We start from the raw sequence: 5,896 nt of genomic DNA on the forward strand, positions 1-5,896 counted from the left end.
ATTTGTTCGCATTTTTTGTTTTTCCTGTTTCTTTTTATTCTTTTTTTATTCTCCTCTTTATTTTGTTTAAAAATTTCAAATTTGTTTGAATTTCAAAAAGTGTTCTCTTGTTCAAAATTTGGTCAGATTTTTCAAAAAATGTTCAGGAGTTTCAAAAAAAATGCACGTTCAAACTTTTGTTCATAATCTCAGAAAATGATCGCATTCTCAAAATTTTGTTCACAATTTAAAATATGTTCACGTTTTAAAAATGTTCTCATTTAGAAAAATTGTTCAAAATTTTTAAAAAATGTTCATGTTTTCATTTTTTCATGAGGTTCTAAAAATAATTTCCAGTTTCGAAAATTGTTTACAAATTTTAATAAATGTTCGTGTTTTCGAAATTTTTCCAGGAGTTTCATATTCGCATTTCTGAGTTTTATTTTTGAATTTCAAAAAATGTTCCAGTTTTAAAAAAGATATCATCATTTTCTAAAAATATTCTATTTCAAAACAATTGTCTATCATTTTCAAAAGTGGTCCTGTTTTGAAAAATATTCGTCATTTTAGAAAGAAATCGCATTTCTTTCAGGAAATGTTTTGATTTTCCCGAAAATGTTTTCATATGTTAACGCTGCTTTTGAGCGAAACGACTCCTTGGCGATCGATCGCGGGAGCGATCGATTCTGACCGCGCTCGTCGCTCCACCTATTCCCTTTCCCTTTCTAGCCTTTTTCCTTTTCTGGAAAAGCCCAGCCGTGCGCAATTCCCTTTTCCTTTTCCATCCCCTCCTCCTCCGCTGCAGCTGCCCTGCTGCTTCCCCTCCCCCTCCTCGCCGAGGCGCCTCACGAGCGCTGTGCCCGCACGAGCGCCGCGAGGGAGGTGGCTAGTACGACGAGGCGTCGCGCCAGCACTAGCACCGCGAGGTCAAAGGGCAGCAACAGGCAATACGGCGAGGCGCAGCAACCGCACGGGCTCCGCGAGTTCCAGGGCCGGAAGCGGCCAATACGGCGAGGCGGTGCCTGTCTGGCGGCCGTACGGCCTCCGCCGCGTGCGCGACCTTGCTCCTGCGCCTCCTACCCGGGCTGGACCTCCCCCCGTGCGTCGTCCCCACCCGCATCACCAAGCTTCCCAACGGCGTCCGCGACTCCGCGTCGCCTCCGAGGATGTCCAGGTACTACCCACCTCCCCCTCCCCTCTTCCTTCCGATGAGTCCATGGCTGACAGCGGCACCGTCTCCGAGCTCACGAACACCTGGATTTGACAGGGAGCAGCACAGGGATGGCGAATTATGCCGCTCTGCTCTGATGATGCCGTCAGAGCACAACTTGCTCGTTCTCAGCATGAGGAAGAAGATGATTTAAATGTTTTGGAAGGACTAATCCAGTGAGGATGGTGGACAAGAAAATATAGAAGGAATGTGTATGTCAAAACTGAAGAAAAGCAGACCACCTTGGTGGCTCTGTTCTCACAAAAGAAGATTGTTTACTGTTTCACACAAAATCGGATTTTTGCCAGCAACTCATCCACCTTGGTCTCATCTTTCGTTGACGACCGAGCATCACGTAGCAGTATCTCTGCGAAAATCCATAGAAGTATCGGAACCGGCTGTGGATATGGGAAAAAGAAAATCCCTAAAATGCATCTCTGAAACAATGGCATTTTTTCAGTGAATGAACTAAGGATAGCAGGTGCCACTGTTCCAGATTGTACTAATTCTCTGAAAATTGATTTGTTTTTCTGTAGCAAGTTGTCGTATGAATTTCAAAAAGGAACTATTCTCTGAAAATTGTTTCGTATTTCTGTAGCAATTTATTGTATGCATTCTGAACACTGTTCAAGGAAATCAGCAGCTGCCATTGTTCGGAGAATGAGCTAATTCTCTGAAAATCGTTTTGTTTTTCTGTAGCAAGTTAATGTATGAAATCTGAATTTGTTCAAAGAAATCAGCAGCTGCCCTTATTTTACATCAGTTTACCCCCTCTTAGTAGAAAGGAACAACTCATTTCTCTCGCTACTCCTAATTTTGTATTGTGCTTTTGTGTAGGAGGAGGAATTGATTCTCAGACCATAAAAACAACAGAACAACAGGGATGATATTCAGGTTTACATATCTCCATAGGGAATCGGAACCGGCTGTGGATGTGGGAAAAAGAAAATCCCTAAATGCATCTCTGAAACAATGGCATTTTTTCAGTGAATGAACTAAGACTAGCAGTTCATTTTTATTCTGTTGGGGGAATCTATTTTGGACGAAATTCTGAACACTTTTTCAATGTGATAGCAGCTGCCACTATCTCAAGAATGTACTATTTCTCTGAAAATCGCTTTGTTTTTCTGTAGCAAGTTGTCATATGAATTCTGACAGCAAACTGTCATTTGTTCAAGAAGGAATTATTTTCTGAATTTTTTTTGTATTTCTGTAGCAATTTATTGTATGAATTCTGAACACTGTGCAAGGAAATCAGCAGCTGCCATTGTTCAGAGAATGAGCTAATTCTCTGAAAATCGCTTTGTTTTTCTGTAGCAAGTTAATATATGAAAACTGAATATTGTTCAAAGAAATCAGCAGCTGCCATTATTTTTACATCAGTTTACCCCCTCTTAGTAGAAAGGAACAACTCATTTCTCTCGCTACTCCTAATTTTTTGTTGTGCTTTTCTGTAGGAGGAGAAATTGATTCTCAGATCACAAAGAACCACAGAGCAGCAAGGGTGATATTCAGGTTGACATATCTCCATAGACAATCTAACCTGTACAGGGATGAGTAAGATATGAAAAACTTCAATTGAAAGCACCGCAAAGGTATATAAGCAATGGTAACATCATTTGAAGAACATCCCTTTCCTCTTTTTTGTTCCCTTCAAGCTTCTTTTCTAACTCTGAATTTTCCATATTTTTCATTCCGTGGCAGCCCAAGAATAGTACAATGGGCTCGACATTGGTTGAACATAGGGTTCTTGCATGCAAGTGTATGGCCGGGTAAATAAGTACGTGATTAATATGTTGGGAAAAGCAGTAATGGTCGAGCAAAATGAATAGGATAGACACAATCTTCTCCCACAAAGTTACTGGTCAAGATACTATATCGAATGCGACATTGCTGTAAGTACAAACATAAATATGGGCAGACAATACTCTCTTTTTTCCATTCAATGCTCTGTTCTTTTTTGTGCCCCCCCCCCCCCCTTCTGTGCCTTTGATGCATCTTTGATCGGGTCAAATTTTTCCAGAAATTATTCCAAAAGGCATTTGAAACTCCAATGGCGTTATCTGTTCACCTGAGGGAGAGAATGATAGGATTCCAGCTTGATCGAATTCACACGGTATTTTTCGTAGTCCAAGAAACAAGCCATACAATTTATAGTCTCCATGCAAGTCCCATGTCTTTTTTATTTTTCAGTAAAAAGTCACCATGGCGTTTTGTGCTAATATTTTTTGTTTATTTTTGGATCAATGTACAGGTGTTTTTACCTTTAAGCTCATACGGTTTCTGGTACACAGTTGTTGCTAACTTTAGGAAAAAAATGTTCGAAGTCCTCTGCCCAAACAACAGAACCGACTTGATTGCTGACGAAGCTCAGCTTGTAATCAAGAATTTCAAAGCTTCTTTCAGGCTGGCATACAACAGATCACAAGTAAATGTGACTGACATGGGCGTGTCTTTCTGGAGTGTGTGCTCTTCAAAATAAAGAGTAATGCAATCCAACGACTGAAATACTAGCATTTTTAAGCATGATCCTTTTCAGTATTTAGCAACCACCCCTTTTCGTCTTTTTTGTATTTTTTTTGTCCAACTGATAACACACACATCGCATATTCAGGTAATGCAGCTCAACTTTTTGCTGCTTAAAACCTCATCCTTTTTTATGCTTTTTGTCAGCCTCATTTTTTCTGTTTCATAGTCTCTCACATGTGTTTTATATCTTCATTTCTTTATATCCTGCTGTGTTTTTACACCAACATAAAATGTTTTTCCTTTTTTTACTTCAAGTTAACTGTTATTTTTATGTAAAACAAAAACAGGAGCATGCAAAGAGCCTGCGCGAGAGTCTAACTTACTACATGGTCGCTCACCCTTGCAATGAAAACCTGATGCCAGAAACCAAACAAATCTTAAGAAAATATGTGAGTATTGACTTATCTACTTATCTCTTTAATAACACCCCCCCCCCCACACACACACACACCCAACCTCTTTTTTATTTCAGCTGGCTTTTTGTTACGTCATTTTTTTTGTGCTTTGTTTTATTTATTCACAACGTTCTTAAACTTCCTTTTTCATTGAAAAATAACTTTCTTTTTTTCTATGCTTTCTTTCTGCAGGGTGTTCCATTCGACTACTCGGTACGTGTGACTAAACGAAAATTTTATTTCATTTCCTCTGTCTTTTTTGCAAACAGATTTATTTCTCTTTACAGTTTTTCCAAGGTTGTATGTATTCCCCTGTGATTTCTAACCTTTTCTTTTTCTTTTCCCATGAACATAAATCTCACATACTCCAGGGTATTCTCCATGGGGTCCTGTTGCACAACAATGTTAACAACATCTGGCTGGAAACAGGTCAAATTCTTAAGAATACCACTGCCACCCTGTCTTACCGTAACGCGAGTCGAGGCGGGCGCCGTCGCCGGAGCGACGACGGACGCCGAGACGAGCACGGGACACCACTGCCACCCTGTCTTAGCGTAACGCGAGTCGAGGCGGGCGCCGTCGCCGGAGCGACGACGGACGCCGAGACGAGCACGTGACACCACTGCCACCCTGTCTTAGCAAAACACGAGTCGAGGCGGACGTCGTCGCGGTAGCGACGACGGACGCCGAGACGAGCACGTGACACCACTGCCACCCTGTCTTAGCGTAACGCGAGTCGAGGCGGACGTCGTCGCGGTAGCGACGACGGACGCCGAGACGAGCACGCGACACCACTGCCACCCTGTCTTAGCGAAACGCGAGTCGAGGCGGACGTCGTCGCGGTAGCGACGACGGACACCGAGACGAGCACGTGACACCACTGCCACCCTGTCTTAGCGTAACGCGAGTCGAGGCGGACGTCGTCGCGGTAGCGACGACGGACGTCGAGACGAGCACGTGACACCACTGCCACCCTGTCTATCTTAGGGTTACGCAAAATGATAAAAAGTGACACAACGAAATGTTTTTGTTTTTCATATGTTGTCATGAATTTTCAAAAAATATTCATGATTTCCAGAAAAATCACAAATTCAAAAGTTGTTCAATTTTTTAAAATGTGTTTTTTTACTTTGGTAATTTTGTCATTAATTTGAAAAAATCCATAGTAGATCTATTTAATGATCATTCTAGTTTCAACCAAAATGTTGTAGATCATTTGAATTGAGCATGCTATTTTTTCTTAATAAAAATATATTTCATGGACAAATTAGATCTAAGAGAATTTATTTTTCTGTGCACAAGTAGCAATTAATTTTGGTTGAAAGTCATAGTTTATTTCAATTAAAAGTGTAATTTCCCGCCCACAACTGTCCCTGAAAAACCGCTGGCCCAGAAAGGGAATAGGTGAAATAGGAAAATACAGGCCCAAAAGAAACAATATGGAAAGGGAATAGAGCCTAGGGGTGGTATTGGGCCAGCGCTGGGCCAAAGTCACGAACATGTAGAACGCTCTCACAGCCAGAATCGATCGAGAAAGGGAATAGGACTGCGCTCCGGTTCGCTGAATTGTCGTTTTGCTGTCGGATCGCCCTGGTCGGCAATCGAGCGCGCCGGCTGGGACGCGCGCGCGCGCGTTAGCCACGCCCGCTTTTGAGTTCTTATAAAATTTCGCGCTACATACAATCAGTTATACCCGCCTGGCGTGGTTGTGTGCCACAGCCACTATGAATCTGAGGTCCTGAGCTCGAATCCTCGCGACCTCCCGTATTTTTACATCTTTTTG

At 42.0% G+C, this 5,896-nt stretch overlaps 1 long non-coding RNA gene across 2 annotated transcripts; it reads left to right on the forward strand.

Moving 5' to 3' along the window:
- The first annotated feature begins 707 nt into the window (after nucleotides 1-707).
- LOC123161852 (uncharacterized) lies at nucleotides 708-4,499 on the forward strand. Of its 2 annotated transcripts, none has more exons than XR_006480916.1 (8): nucleotides 708-1,153; nucleotides 2,027-2,285; nucleotides 2,647-2,784; nucleotides 2,894-3,084; nucleotides 3,213-3,305; nucleotides 3,444-3,674; nucleotides 4,006-4,107; nucleotides 4,306-4,499. It is a non-coding gene; the product is annotated as an uncharacterized lncRNA (long non-coding RNA). The 2 variants fall into 2 exon arrangements; XR_006480917.1 differs by having other exon boundaries at nucleotides 2,027-2,083.
- The last annotated feature ends 1,397 nt before the right edge of the window (nucleotides 4,500-5,896 follow it).

The sequence above is a fragment of the Triticum aestivum genome, chromosome 7B (assembly GCF_018294505.1).
Source record: "Triticum aestivum cultivar Chinese Spring chromosome 7B, IWGSC CS RefSeq v2.1, whole genome shotgun sequence".
In the NCBI taxonomy this organism is placed as follows: domain Eukaryota; kingdom Viridiplantae; phylum Streptophyta; class Magnoliopsida; order Poales; family Poaceae; genus Triticum; species Triticum aestivum.